Source organism: Symphalangus syndactylus, chromosome 15, assembly GCF_028878055.3.
Source record: "Symphalangus syndactylus isolate Jambi chromosome 15, NHGRI_mSymSyn1-v2.1_pri, whole genome shotgun sequence".
NCBI classification, from domain to species: Eukaryota; Metazoa; Chordata; class Mammalia; order Primates; family Hylobatidae; genus Symphalangus; species Symphalangus syndactylus.
In genome coordinates, this window is record NC_072437.2 from 47,027,069 (window position 1) to 47,042,444 (window position 15,376).

Below are 15,376 nucleotides of genomic sequence, written 5' to 3' on the forward strand. Positions count from 1 at the left end.
GCAAGGAGAGTTCTACAGATTTGTGTTCAGTTATAAACATTTTCCAAAATTATTGTTTACTTTTGTGAGAATTTTCTTTTAATCCCCTGGAGTGGCTGGAAAAGAGAATTGCATACAAAGAATACATAGGAAGGGTTTAAATAATGCAGGCTGACCTTTCTAATTAAGGCCTTAAAAGCAGTTCTCATGGTCAAGCTATAACCGTCAGGGAGCATTTCCCACAAATGTTTTGACTAATGTTAGAATTATAAATTACTTATAACTGAACTAGACAGTGAATCTCCAAGAAATCATTGAAATGTACAGAACTTTATAATACATAGTTAAAGCAGAATTTTCAACAGATACCCAGGCAACTAACCATCTCTACTCATTTCTAACATCATAAACATAAGACACAGAGTAATAATGAATAGCTACTCTATACTTTAGTAAAGTGTTTATTGGCTTGAAAATGTTAAGCAGAATAAAAAATAACTCGTTCATTTATATTGTCTAACACTGTTTAGGCAAATAAAATTTTTATTCACTACATTTTATACTTACTTAGAATCTAATAACTACAAAATATTGAAGTATTTAAAATGGCACAGTGCTACTAGTGATTATTATGGTTTACATTAGCTGCTTTGAAAATGAATGCTTTGAAGCTTTTCCAACAATATTAGGTAATGTTTAACCTCTATGCTCAACTTTCTTCTGTCAGTTACATGAGATAGCAGGTACCTTAACTGGATGTCTTATTTCAGGATATCTGGGTGAATAATCCCTGCATAAGCATAAGAAAGGCCCTGGAGAAAAAGTAGAACTTCCATTTACTGTTCTCTATGTGATCAAATGAGGTTTCCAATATTTGTTTATCTTTAAATTACATCCAAAAACATAATTCTAGAGATATTTTAATAGTCCATTCTCACACTCCTATAAAGAGCTATCTGAGACTGGGTAATTTATGAAGAAATGAGGTTTAATTGACTCACAGTTCTGCAGCTTGAACAAGAAGCCCATGGCTAGGAGGCCTCAGGAAACACGAGCATGGCAGAAGGTGAAGGGGAAGGAAGCACTTATTCTCATGGCCAGCAGGAGAGAGAAAGAGTAAAGGGGGAAATGCCACACACTTTTAAACCATCAGATCTTGTGAGAACTCACTCACTATCATGAGGACAGCAAGGGGGAAATATTTCCCCCAATGATCCAGTCACCTCCCACTAGGTACCTCCTCCAATATTGGAAATTATAATTCAACATGAGATTTGGGAGGGGACACAGAGCCAAACCATATCAGATATAGTCCCATATTATGCGATTCAACTAGTAATTATTAAGTACTGAAAATATACCCACACTAGTAAGTACTATAAGCTACTGTATTTTCACTCCTTTTATATAAATTAAAAACAAAAAAACTTATTATTCCCATCCTTAAACCTCTACTTTTTTAATGCACTGGTAATCAGTCCAAAATTTCTTCAATTATTTTTTGCCTACTCAATAATTTTTGCATTAAAACTCATGTTTGCCATGGATTAAATTATTTGCCAAATGACTGCAAGTATCCTAGGCTTAGAGGAACTAAGGCCAGGGAATATTCATACTAAATTCTCTGTGAGCACGTAGATGTGAAATGAAACACTTCAAAACTGGAGATTTGTTATCAAATCTTTATTATGATATTGTTATTGGGTATCTTTATTATGAGAGAAAATGAGTGATGCTGAAAAGAACACCAAAATGTGGAAGTTTCAAAAAGAAGCATATTGAGAAATAAATTTAAGATAGTGTCTAATATAGTGATTTCAAAATAGTATTTGAGAAAAATCCTTTTGTTAAATATTGTTTGGGTCGTCTATAAAGTAAGACAAAACATAGGTATAGTGTTAACTTTTTCTTACAGCCAGGAATACTATTAAGATATTACAGGAAAAAAAAGAATAACAAAGTACACTACACATTGGCTAGTGAAAAAACAGCGTTGAAGTTTCTGTTAGTTCAAACTTATAATCTTTCAAATACACTGAAAAGGTCCTAAAGTATCTGGACCAGATTCATCTTGATCAATAGTCTATTTTCCAGGCTCTTCCCATTGGTGTACCAGTTCTGAATCTTGATTCCCATGTAAGTTTGAAAAAGCCAATGGAAGCAACTGCCAAGAACACTTTTCTAAAAACCTACGTTTAGAATGAGTAGTAACTTTCTCTGCAGTCAACTTAGACAGTTAACCATTCATTTTGACCTCCAGAAGAAAAATAAAGCAAAAAAAATAGACTGAAGGCTGATCTTAAAAATCTTGTATGTATTGTATGATCAGGGTTTCTATATTTAAAATGAGATGCAGCTTTTAATGTATTGTATGGAAAGAGCCTGCATCTGCTACAGTGCACTAGGACAGAGACAGATAGCTTCATCCAGGGAAATAAACCTATAAGCACAGGCCAAAATAATTCACCTACCTTTTGCATATATCTTAAATGCCAGTTAAACTTGATATTGGAAAACACTCATTGGGGAATTTGCCTGTATACATGGCATCTACAGCACTAGCTCTGTACCACCCACTCAGTCCCTGGAAAGTCCTTCAAGCATCTTCTCTTCCCCTGAACTTCAGAAGAAACTATCTGCTAATGACACTGCCAGGAACTCAATCTCAGAAAGCCTTAAGCTGTTTTACTTCCATTTTTGTCTCAATCACTTTAAAGTCTCACTGCTCTTTTCCGTCTGCTTGTGATCCAGGAGGTCTGAACCCCAACTCCTCTGTTCTGCTCTTCCCAGAAAACCTTCTTCCATCTGACTCCTCAGGACATTTCCCCTTTTGTTCATTCAGCGGATTCAGGATGGGTCTCTTGTTTCTCTTCCATACATTTGCTTGTCTGTAAATACCAATCATTCACTCAAGGGTTTTTAAGGCTTTCTTCTCTACTGTAAGGAGAAAAAAAGGAAAGTATAATACCATCTGCAGTTTGATTTGAAATACATAAAATCTATTTAGCATAGGGAGAAACTGAAAGAAAATATTAGAGATGTCCGTAGTTGTTCTGGTGACGTTTTCCCAACTTTCCTGTATTTTTTACATTTTCTATTAATCAATCTGTCCTATTTTCATAACAAAATAATATCATTATCTTAAAATAAAAGATTTTTAAAAAAATTGTATATTTGGGGGAGGTTGATACAAGTGATATTTTTAAACAGTAAAACCAAACAGATGACTACAAAATATGACAGTATTATATGAAAAACAGCTTTTGTCAGTATTACCATTAAAATACCAATTGGAGCTTAAACAAACAACAAAAAAAAGAGGAAGAATACTTTTTTAAAAAATCTTAATCTAAAACCATATAATAAAATCAGTTCACTCTTCATGAAAAAAGTTTCTGATTTTAAAAAACATAGATATACAATTTTGGGTATGTACAAATTGCATATTGTAATGCAATGTTATTTTGTAATGCATATATAACACATATGTTAACATATGTAATGCATGTTATTAACTTGATTTAGTCATTCCTAAATGTATACATATTTCAAAACATCATGTTGTACACAATTAAAATGCACAATTTTTATTTGTCAAATAAATAAAAATATGCATGTTGTTTTTTTTAAGTATCATCCCTCAGCCACAACTCAGCAGAGAAGCATGGTGTTCTGACAGGTTAGAAGAGGATCCATCAGTTCAAATCTCTCCCTGCATCAATGGTGTGTCTATCTGCCCAAGCAAACAGAGCTCTGAAGATGCCTAAAATGAATCCCCAAAATGGAACTAAGTACTTGGGAGCTTCCATACATAGGCAGAAAGGTCCCCTTGTTATCCAACTATTCATTCTATGTGTGCCTTCTGTTCTGATGTTGCACACATAAGCAAAAGAAATCCTAATCTGAAAACATTCACTAATAAATTCACACTACTTCCTAGATGACTCTAGTGTTTAGTGATACCTTTGAGCAACTGTCTCTTATTGATTTGGGACATCTGATAATGCCATGCAAATCCACTTGCACAGAGAAATTAAAATTGGAAGATTGCATGAAACATACACAGAAACTTTCACAAATTAATGCTTAGGAAAGTTAGACTAGTGAACAGTCTAGAGAAAATAGACGGAATGATAAAGAAACAAGAATGATGACTGACAAAGGATTAGAGATTGATCTTCAGGACAAATGACTTTATAATTACACTACACAGTCAAAGATGAAATGAAAATGATAATATCTTAATATATTAATTTGTCTGAAAATTTACAGCAATCAAAATTAATCTTTGATTCATTCTGAGTCATGTTAAGAGTTAACATATAGATGGAATTATAATACATTGCATAATATACAGTTTCATTTTCTAAAATTGATATCACAGTCAAATCTTTTTTTCTTTGACTATTCACCATGATATTTGGCTTGTTTAAGTGGTCTCCTAAAAAGAGATATCAATTTTTTCATATACTACAAAGACCAAGAGTATTTTTTTTTACAGTATAAGCCTTAAGAAAAGATTAAATTTTTCTTTTGAGGAATATATCATGTGCCAAAGGTTAAGAATTTTATTTGGAAGAAACTTTTTAATCACAGTCACCTACCAGCACCCTCCCTCCCAATTCTCACCTGTCCTGAAGATATAACAAGCTTAAGAACTTCTACAAAAGCAAAGCCATTAATGCACCTGAACAATGTCTATTGGAACCATAGATGGAAGCTAAAAAGTGCGAGAGAAAAAAAAAGATGAAAGTGAGATTCAAAGAGAAGGGAAATAACAGGGAGAAATACGTAAGAGTTGTAAGTTGCATGAAACATTAATTTTGTAGAGTGCCATCAAAATTATCTTAGCAATACCAAGACTACTGTCTTTGAATTGGAAGCCAGTGAAAGAGAAAATATAGTAGAGCACCCTCCCCTCATTAAGCTTTGTGTCACTTCTTGTATATTTTCTTCCATGTCTTTAATCTTCCCACCTACAATGACCTCTGCCTTCCCACCTCCACCTATGCAAAACCATCCCTTGCTGCAAAGTCCAAATGAAGTTGCACTTCCTTGGTGACTTCCATGATCACTCAGTTTACAATGGACTGGTAGCACTTAGTTCTTGAAGTATAAACTCAGTCTTTTACTGCTAGTTCCATGTTATGTTTGTATGATTGTGTCTGTAATTAACCTGTGAACTCCTTGTGGGCAGAGGCTGAATTTCTTTCATCTTTGTAACCATATTGCCCGGCATGTTGTCTAACCCATAACAGTCACTGAAGAAATGTTTTCTTGTATGAACGGATAGAATATATATCATTCAGAAACTAGAAGAGTGCTTGGCACTATTAGGTCAAAGGAATAGGTAATCAGTTGATGTAACCTGAGGCACATTCTTTGTTTCAAACCAGCTGGATGTGAGTTTAGTAACGGTTTTCCTGAAGTTTGTATATATAAATATTAAGAATAATTCTCTCTCGACTTTCCTTACTATTTTCCTTCTATATCAGTCATCAAGTGGTATGGTTTGGCTCTGTGTCCCCAACCAATTCTCATCTTGAATTGTATTCCCATAATTCTCATGTGTTGTGGGAGGAACCCAATGGGAGATAATTTGAATCACGGGGACAGTTTCCCCCATACTGTTCTCATGGTAGTGAATAAGTCTCATGAGATCTGATGGGTTTATCAGGGGTTTCTGCTTTTGCATCTTTCTCATTTTCTCTGCTGCTATCATGTAAAAAGTGCCTTTAGCCTCCCACCATGATTCTGAGGCCTCCCCAGCCATGTGGAACTGTAAGTCCAATTAAACCTCTTTTTCTTCCCAGTCTCAGGTATGTCTTTATCAGCAGCATGAAAACAGACTAATACAGTAAATTGGTACCACCAAAGTGGGGCGCTGCAGAAAACTTACCTGAAAATGTGGAAGTGCCTTTGGAACTGGGTAACAGGCAGAGGTTAGAACAGTTTGGAGGGCTCAAAAGAAGACAGGAAAATGTGGGAATGTTTGGAGCTTCCTAGAGACTTGTTGAATAGCTTTGCCCAAAATGCTGATAGCGATATGGGCAATAAGGTCCAGGCTGAGGTGTTATCAGATAGAGATGAGGAACTTGTTGGGAACTGGAGCAAAGGTGACTCTTGTTATGTTTTAGCAAAGGGACTGGCAGCCTTTTGCCCCTGCTCTAGAGATTTGTGGAACTTTGAACTTGAGAAAGATGGTTTAGGGTACCTGGTGGAAGAAATTTCTAAGCCCCAAAGCATTCAAGAGGTTACTTGGGTGTTGTTAAGGGCATTCAGTTTTATAAGAGAAGCAGAGCATAAAAGTTTGGAAAATTTGCAGCCTGACAATGTGATAGAAAAGAAAATCCCATTTTCTGAGGAGAAATTCAAGCCGCCAATAGAAATTTGTGTAAGTAATGAGGAGCCAAATGTTAATCCCCAAGACAATTGGGAAAGTGTCTCCAGGGCATGTCAGAGGTCTTCACTGCAGCCTTCACAGGCCTGGAGGCCTAGGAGAAAATGGTTTCTGGTTTCGTGGGCTGGGCCTAGGGTCCCCTTGCTGTGTGAAGTCTAGGGACTTGGTGCCCTGTGTCCCACCCACTCCAGCCATGACTAAAAGGGGCCAAGGTACAGCTCAGGCTGTTGCTTCAAAGGGTGAAAGCCTCAAGCCTTGGCAGCTTCCATGTGGTCTTGAGCCTGTAGGTGCACAGAAGTTAAGAATTGAGGTTTGGGAACCTCCGCCTAGATTTCAGAGGATGTACGGAAACGCATGGATGCCCAGGGAAAAGTTTGTTTCAGGGGTGGAGCACTCACGGAGAACATCTGCTAGGGAAGTGCAGAAGGGAAATGTGGGGTCAGAGCCCCCACACATAGTTCCTACTGGAGCACTGCCTAGTTGTGAGAAGAGGGCCGCCATCCTCCAGACCTCAGAATGGTAGATCCACCAACAGCTTGCACCGTGTGCCTGGAAAAGCCACAGACACTCAATGCCAGCCGGTGAAAGCAGCTGGGAGGGGGCTATACCCTGCAAAGCCACAGGGGCAGAGCTGCCCAAGACTATGGGAACCCACCTCTTGCATCAGTATGACCCGAATGTGAGACCCGGAGTCAAAGGAGATCATTTTGGAGCTTTAAAATTTGACCGTCCTGCTGGATTTTGGACTTGCATGGGCCCTGTAACCCTTTTGTTTTGGCCAGTTTCTCCCCTTTGGAATGGCTGCATTTACCCAATACCTGTACCTTCATTGTATCTAGGAAGTAACAAGCTTGCTTTTGATTTTTCAGGCTCATACATATGTTGAAGGGACTTGCCTTGTCTCAGATGAGACTTTGGACTGTGGACTTTTGGGTTAATGCTGAAATGAGTTAAGACTTTAGGGGACTGTTGTGAAGGCATGATTGGTTTTGAAATGTGAGGACATGAGATTTGGAGGGGCCACAGCAGAACATTGTGGTTTGGCTCTGTGTCCCCACCCAAATCTCATCTTGAATTGTACTCCCATAATTCCCATGTATTGTGGGAGGGACCTGGTTGGAGATAATTTGAATCATGGGGGCAGTTTCCCCCATACTGTTCTCGTGGTAGTGAATAAGTCTCACGAGAACTGATGGGTTTATCAGGGCTTTCTGCTTTTGCATCCTTCTCATTTTCTCTTGCCACTGTCATGTAAGAAATGCCTTTAGTCTCCCACCATGATTCTGAGGCCTCCCCAGCCATGTGGAACTGTAAGACCAATTAAACCTCTTTTTCTTCCCAGTCTCGGGTATGTCTTTATGAGCAGCATAAAAATGGACTAATACATCAGGCAAACAAAAGAAAAAGGAAAATCCCAGAAGATGAATTTCTTCTACCCATTTTAAGTATATGTGATTGGTACCCTTCGCTGATTGCAGGTTTTTGCTAAGGAATTCAGCTGCTATCAAGGCAATATCAACTCTGAAGTAGCTTTCTTCTTCTGTTCTCATTACAATCTCAAATTCATTTTAACATAATTTTTTGAAGTTGTAAAATATTCAATATAGTAGTTATTTAACTTAAATCTCTCATAAATTTTGAGAAAAGACCATAAATCTTTTCTGAGACAAAACTTTACAATACTAAACACCAATTATCAAACCTTCAATAAAATAATTACAAAAGAATATTTTCTTTACTAAATGTATTAATTTCCACTTGTGTTTCTCTAATGATTAAATAAACTATTGCTGAAACCCATTAAGACAAGCAAAGCATGTGCATCAATAAGAAAGGAATAATATACTAAAGCCTTGTCATTATAAGGATTTAGATGTGTCACCGAAGTCCAGTTCCCTGGGCTGACATATTGTTTTATAGAATTAAAGGTAGGAAGAACTTGTATAGAAAATCTGGCAGTTTCTTAGGCCAGTTGTCAAATGTTAGCATTATCAAAGTTCCATTATAATTGAAAGTAAGTTATTGAATAATTTTTAAAATATAATATGCCTTCTCTTAATTCTGAACTGTCATGTTTTCATAAGGAATGAGTTTGTACAAACTAAGGTCATCCCTGCTGCTGTGTCAAACAGACCTGGAAATAGAATGTGCTCCTGTGTAAGCTATTGAGAGAGTCTCCAGGAAAACGAACGGGTAATTGTTTCCAGTTAATGTTCAGTTTTTCTCTGACTTGTTGATTCAGCACATTTTGAAGCATAAAAAATAATAAGATGTATTAATTAAATAATTTATTAATTTTTATTTATTAATTTTTTATTTTTTATTTATTATTTATTAAAATAAGATTTATTTAGACAAAGCCAAACTTCAGCCTTAATAGATCAAACACAAAATATGATAATCTCACTGGTAAGTTAATTCCATGTAGAGATATGTCAGTAATATTTTTAGAGCTGGCCAGATCATACTTTAGATCACCAAAATAAGTTGCTATGAGTCTTTTGGTGGGAATTATTTTAAGTACAATTGTTAGACATGTCTATTCCTAAAATAGACAAGAATTATCCGGGTTAACCGTTAGCTTGTTTTGAACTACATCTAATAATAATTAGCCAAGTTATCAGCACAGGAAGAATTTTTAAATTTGCTTAAATAAAAATACTTTAAATGATGTGTACAATTTCATGTATATCTACAGACTAAAAGTGCTTTTACTTACAAAAGTCATTCTGAGCAGTCAATATTGTGATTCTAAACCAGCAGTTCCCAGACTTTTGGTCTTGGGATCCTTTCACACTCTTGAAAATGAAGGAAGACTGAAAAACTGTTGCAGACAGCAGGAGACCAAGCAAAAGTAATAACAAAATGTGATGGGGGATTCTGAATCAGTTCCTGGGGCCAAAAAAAAAAAAAAAGACATTAATGGAAAAGCAAGTAAAGCTTAAATGGGGTTTTTATTTGTTAATGGCATTGTACTAACGTTAATTTACTGATCAGATAAGTATATCTTGGTTATGTAAGATGTTCTCATTGTGAGAAGCTGCAAGAAGGATATTTGAAAACTCTCTGTACTGTTTTTACAACTTTTTTGTACATCTAAAGAAACTCACAATAAAAAGATTTTGTAAATTATTAAGAGCAGCAAGAAGCTTTTGTTTATAGTGGTATCAATATCAACAATATCAGAATTCAAAATTTTAAACTGAGAAATGTTAAGGTGTATACTTATTAATTCATTTTTAAATTAATAACTATCCAGTTAAATGTTAACATAAATAGCAATTTTATGAAAAATAATTATATATTTTTAAATAAAAATATTTAATTATAAGAGTAGCATTATTTTACATTTTTGCAAATCTCTTTAATGTCTGGCTTAAAAGAAAACACTTGGTCTCTTGTATCTGTTTCAACATTCAGCTTATTATAATATACAATATAGAGTGGTGTTGGGGTTTTTTGATTGAAGTAAATAAAAAATAAAATACAGCCTCACAGAAGTATATAGTTGAAAAAGGAAGAGGGATATCTTTTAGAATCTTTCTGATAACTGCGGCTGTTCTCCTTTGATACTAAACCAAAACTCACCAAGTGATGATTTCGTTAAGGTTAGCAGCAATATGGAATCTGATACCATAATAAAACTTTTTCACTCTGTTACATTAAAATCTATTGGACTATTTTGCACTTTAAACTTTCACCCACATGTGATTTTGTACTATCACAAATCAGTCCTTTGAAAAATATTTCTTATGCAGATTTTCTAAATGTTAAATATCTAATTATAAGATTTGGGTAAAAGCCCACAATTCTTAATATCATTACTAATCTCATCAGAACCATCTTTAAGTATTGATAATCTTTCAAGTTTTTGGTAGCAAATACAAGTCTTACAAAATTCTAATTTTTCGCTTGAGCAGTTGGGTTTCATTATGGGCAACATATACTGTCAGTGTCTTCCCAACAAGCTCACTTCATTCATTTTTGAGGAAATACCTACCAAATAACAAGACTGAAAAAACATACCTAGTCAGTCATTCTTTCAAGTAAAAATAGTGTTCTGTGTAAACCCCAGCTAGTTCAACTCACAACCAAAACAATTGCACAAGTGCTTTATTTGAGGCAACTCTCATACTGCATTGTGCAATAGAGTGGTTTATGCAGAATATACTTGAAAACATGTGTACTTGAAGCCAAAATGTAATAAAAGTGATTATTTATACTGCCTTTTCAAGGGCATGCTCAGGGCAAACTGGCTTCATTTTTTTGTTCTGTAGTGATGAAGACTGCAATGACTTCTGCCAACAGTTGGGCCCACTGCCTATACCTGTGCTAAGGCACCACAGTTTAACCCACTATGGCTTTGCACCACCAGGGCAAATGTCAAAACAGTGCAAAGAGCAAATACATTCTTACTGTTATGAATAGTTTTGGCTTCACAGACTCCTAGGGACCCCCCAAGCTTCCACAAACCACACTTTGAGAGCCTCCACTCTAACAGAAAACGAAATCTCATCACAATAGCAAAATGTATTGTTCTACAAAATAATACTGGGCAATGGTTGCACAGAGATAGATGTGGAATATTTTCTAGAGAAGAGAAACAGTTTTGAGAAGCTCTGTGAGTGAAAAGACACATCCCGCCTGAGTTTACATAACAGATAGATAGAACCCTGGGCTTTTGCAGAGCCATTCAGAATCAGTAGGCATATGGAAAAGTAGAGTTCCATTTGCTTGAGTCATGCAGCAATAGGAAAGGAGAGTGTCACAGGGAAAGACATACTAATGTATATAATCTTTACTTTTAACCAATAGAAAGATCATGGTCTCTGCTAAATTCTCTGCGTTGTTCACAATGTGACATGCTCCCTGAAAACAGGAATTGCTTTTTATTTTTTAATCCCTAGGCCAAATGCAATGATTAGTATCTAGACAGGATTCAATAAGTGCTGAACAAATGAATAGACAGGCTGGATGCAGTGGCTCACACCTATAATCCCAGCAGGGATTTGGGAGGCCAAGGTGGGAGATTGCTTGAGATCTGGTGTTAAAGACTAGCCTGGGCAACATAGTGAGACTGTTTCTAAAAAAAAAAAAAAATTAAAAGAAAAAAATTAGTCAGGTGTGGTGGTGCATGCTTGTAGTCCCAGCTACTCTGGAGGCTGAGGCAGGAGGATCGCTTTTGCAGAAGAGATTGAAGCTGCAGCAGCCTGGGTAACAGAGTGATACCCTGTCTAAATAAATAAATAAAAATGACTGGACAAACAATAAACTAAAATGCCTGTAGTTATTAAACATTATTTGACTGCAGGATAGGAAACAAGGGAATTGATTATTAAACTACAAAACAGGATGGAGAGCTAAAAAGAGACCAGAGAACAAAGTCCTAGTAGGAAAACTCAGGGTACTTGAGAATTCATATTTCTTGTGATTCTCTTTTGCATTTCTTTCGATCTATCTGGTACAACTTTTCTCCTTTACCTAAAGCAATTTTGCTGATGGATTTAGTAAAAAAAACAATTAGAACAATACACACACATGTATTTAATATACATTCAAGTACTGAGCGCTCCCAGAAGTTCAAACCTGAATCAGCCACATAGGTGAATTTCAGGTAGCAAAGTGGGGACAGGGTAGCACTATTGAGTCACAGAAGAAATTGAAGTCTGCATCCTGGGTTTGAGTCTGGCTCTGCCATTTGCAGACTGTATAAACCTGATTAACTATCCTCTCAGTTCAGTCACCTCACAGGTAAAGTCAAATAACAGTCTGGGTTATGCTTACCCTAGAATTTTATGAAGAGCAAATTGCAGAGATTAAGATAATAAGATAAGTTATAAAGGCTTCAACAAACAGAGTCTTTTTTATCTTCCACTCCACCACATTGTCAGTGGGGAAAGTTTTGTTCACTCCTAGAGTGCCTGGCAGGTCATATAAGACGAAATCACACAGACTACATCTCTCCTCCCACCTGGCCTGGGTAGGATAAAACTTCAACAAACTCAAGGCATGAAGTATTTTTTTCCTGTCTTTCTCGGTCCCTCTTCTCCCTGTGCTGCTCTCATCCTCTTGGCCTGCCATGTTGTAGCAGAATTGATGATAAAGAACTCAGATACAACCCTCCATGTGAGGAGGGTATTTAGTGAAAAGGGAGAGAGAAAAGGCAGTTTCTCACTCTGCATATCTCCTCTCACCCCTGCTACACACGCGTAGGACTTTCTCTAAAGGCCAACATATTTTTGGCTGATGGCTACTCTCAATTTTTCTTTTTTTTCTTTTTTTTTGAGACGGAGTCTCGCTCTGTCGCCCAGGCTGGAGTGCAGTGGGGCAATCTCGGCTCACTGCAAGCTCCGCCTCCCGGGTTCACGCCATTCTCCTGCCTCAGCCTCTCCGAGTAGCTGGGACTACAGGCGCCCGCCACCACGCCCGGCTAATTTTTTTGTATTTTTAGTAGAGACGGGGTTTCACCGTGGTCTCGATCTCCTGACCTCGTGATCCGCCCGCTTCGGCCTCCCAAAGTGCTGGGATTACAAGCGTGAGCCACCGCGCCCGGCCTGGCTACTCTCAATTTTTCTATGGGCAAGATAAGAACGTGGAAAATAAAAAGCAACTGTCTCCGCATATACTTCATCCCATCTCATTTGAAGCAATGGGCAGAAAAATAAACATTGAGAAAGTATGCCTTGGGCAAAGGGCACTCAGCTTACACAAATTCTGCCCAAACATAAAAATAATTGAAAGGGTTTTTAAACACCAAGAGAATGAAACATTCAGAGACTTTTCTAAACGAGCTATGAATAACCTTATGTTATTAAATCATCAATTGCTAAATAAAAACTAATACATTTAGATTATTCACCTTGGAAAAAATAATAGAAAGAACATTGATTTTGCAGCACACTAATATTTTCTGAAAAACTAAAATATCTCATTATGCCAAAATCAGTTGTGATGCAATTAAATGCAAAGGCAATTTATTTCTCTTCCTGATATCTGACATTATTCAAATGAAAAGTAGCATAATCCGTCTTGAATTCCTACTCTTTTGGAAAACAAAAGAAATGTTAGAAATGTTACTCTTTGAAATGAAATATTTTGGTCATTTATGCAAATGATTGCATCTTAAATTCAATACAATGAAATAATGTAAGTCAATATACCTTCTAATACAAATGAAAACTATGGCCTAAACTTTTCTTGACCATTAAAATCTTTTGCGGCAGTGACATGATCTTACTGGTGAAACTGATTAAATCTCTTCTTTAACATATACCATAAGAGAAGAGAAAGTAATACAAACTAGAAATCTGCATTCATTTGGCCAAATTTTATTTTTTCATCGTCTTGCATTTGAGCACTGCAGGATGTCTGTGCATGAAGTGTCAGCTCAACAGAGATTCAAAAGAAAAACAAAACTGCAATTTATCGGAGGTGATAAAGCTTAAAATCTGCTTTATTTTATGACTAAAGTGTTTCATTAATATTTAATGTCATTGTTTTAAACATGATATTGTTGGAATCTCTTTAACAATGCTAAGCTTTTAAAACTCAAGTCAATCACCCTTTTGTTATCATAGGGGACTATAGATTCAATTATTTCCAGGTTTGACGATTAAACTTTACCTCTCCTTGCAAAAACTCACATTTCCTACAGCAAAACAAAGGGTAATCATATCTTAAGAGCGGAGCTCAATGAGTGAGTGTTGTCGAATAAGCACATATTGGCTGTGTGTACAAATGATCTAAACACAGTTACTACAAACATTCTCATTAAAGCCATGGACTTAGGTTCCATTAGATCCATATCATAAGAAACTATTGTTATCATCCTAACAACTGAACCAAGCTGGAGCAGTTACAAAACCATGGTCTTTTACTTTTAATTCATTGCAAAGTTGAGTACACAAAGAAACCTGAATGAACAAAATTCCAGAAAGTAACAAAATTTTCATACGGGAGAAAAGATCCGGGGCTGCTCTCATCTCTAGAAAAATAGTAGGATGATGAGGTGCCAGCCAAATCATTTATAAGCATTTAATTGCAAAGTGTGGGTAACTGTGACATTAAAAATTTGAAGGAGGTATAGAGAGAATACAGCACTATGCCAACCTGAAAACTCTTAGCCAGAGGTCCTTACTGACAGCCCAGGGGTGTATACCAAAGGCTGACATCAGCAGGAAAACAAATGTCTGCAAACTTCTTATCAGAAAAGGCATAAGCCAAAAGACAATGGAACAACATAGAGTACTGTAAGAAAATAACCAGCAGGCTAGATTCTCTATCTAGCAAAATATCATCAAAAAAATGAAGGCAAAGTAAACACATTTTTAGAAAAACTAAAGCTGAGAAAATGTGTTCCTAACACACCTACACTAAGAGAAATGTTACAGGAAGTTCTTCAAGCTAAAAGAAAATGACACCAGATGGAAATTAGAATCCATAGAAAACAGAATGCTAGAAATCATAAATGTGAATAAATATAAAAGATTGTTTTGTTATTTATCAACCTCTTTAAAAAATAATTAAGAGAACAGAAAATTCACTAAAAATATTCAAAAATGACATAAAAAACGTAAAAAGCCTTCAGTCTCACTAAAATTATAGAAATTAAACAACACTGAGACACCATTTCTCACCTATCAGACTGGCAAACCTCTAAAGCAAGACAGTAAATTCTGTTGACAAGGCTATAGCAAACAAATTTTCTCATACACTGCTTATGTGAATGAAAATTGGTCTATGCCTTCTGGATGAAAATTTGACAATATTTAGCACAACCACATATATATCCTGAAAACACTCTTTTAATAATATGAATATTATGCATAGGCTTAAATAATATGCATAGGGTTATTTATTGCTGCATTGTTCATATTTGCAAAGTAGTGGTAATAAACCAAATATCCATGTGTTGGAGAGGGACTGAATAAATTATGATACATTTACACAATGGAATACTATGCAGCTATAAAAAGAATGAGGAAAATTCCTCTAAGA

General features: G+C 36.1%; 1 long non-coding RNA gene across 2 annotated transcripts in view; it reads right to left on the reverse strand.

Annotated features, from left to right (window-relative positions):
• Nucleotides 1-424: 424 nt before the first annotated feature.
• LOC129464078 (uncharacterized) overlaps nucleotides 425-15,376 on the reverse strand; it is a 120,259-nt gene continuing 105,307 nt past the window's right edge. Inside the window, exons 6-7 of one of the 2 annotated variants that reach the window (XR_010115925.1) lie at nucleotides 9,099-9,271; nucleotides 425-2,916 (exon numbers count right to left, since the gene is read on the reverse strand). This is a non-coding gene — a long non-coding RNA (uncharacterized lncRNA). The remainder of the gene's footprint in view (nucleotides 2,917-9,098; nucleotides 9,272-15,376) is intronic. The other variant, XR_008651421.2, reaches the window with a different exon arrangement.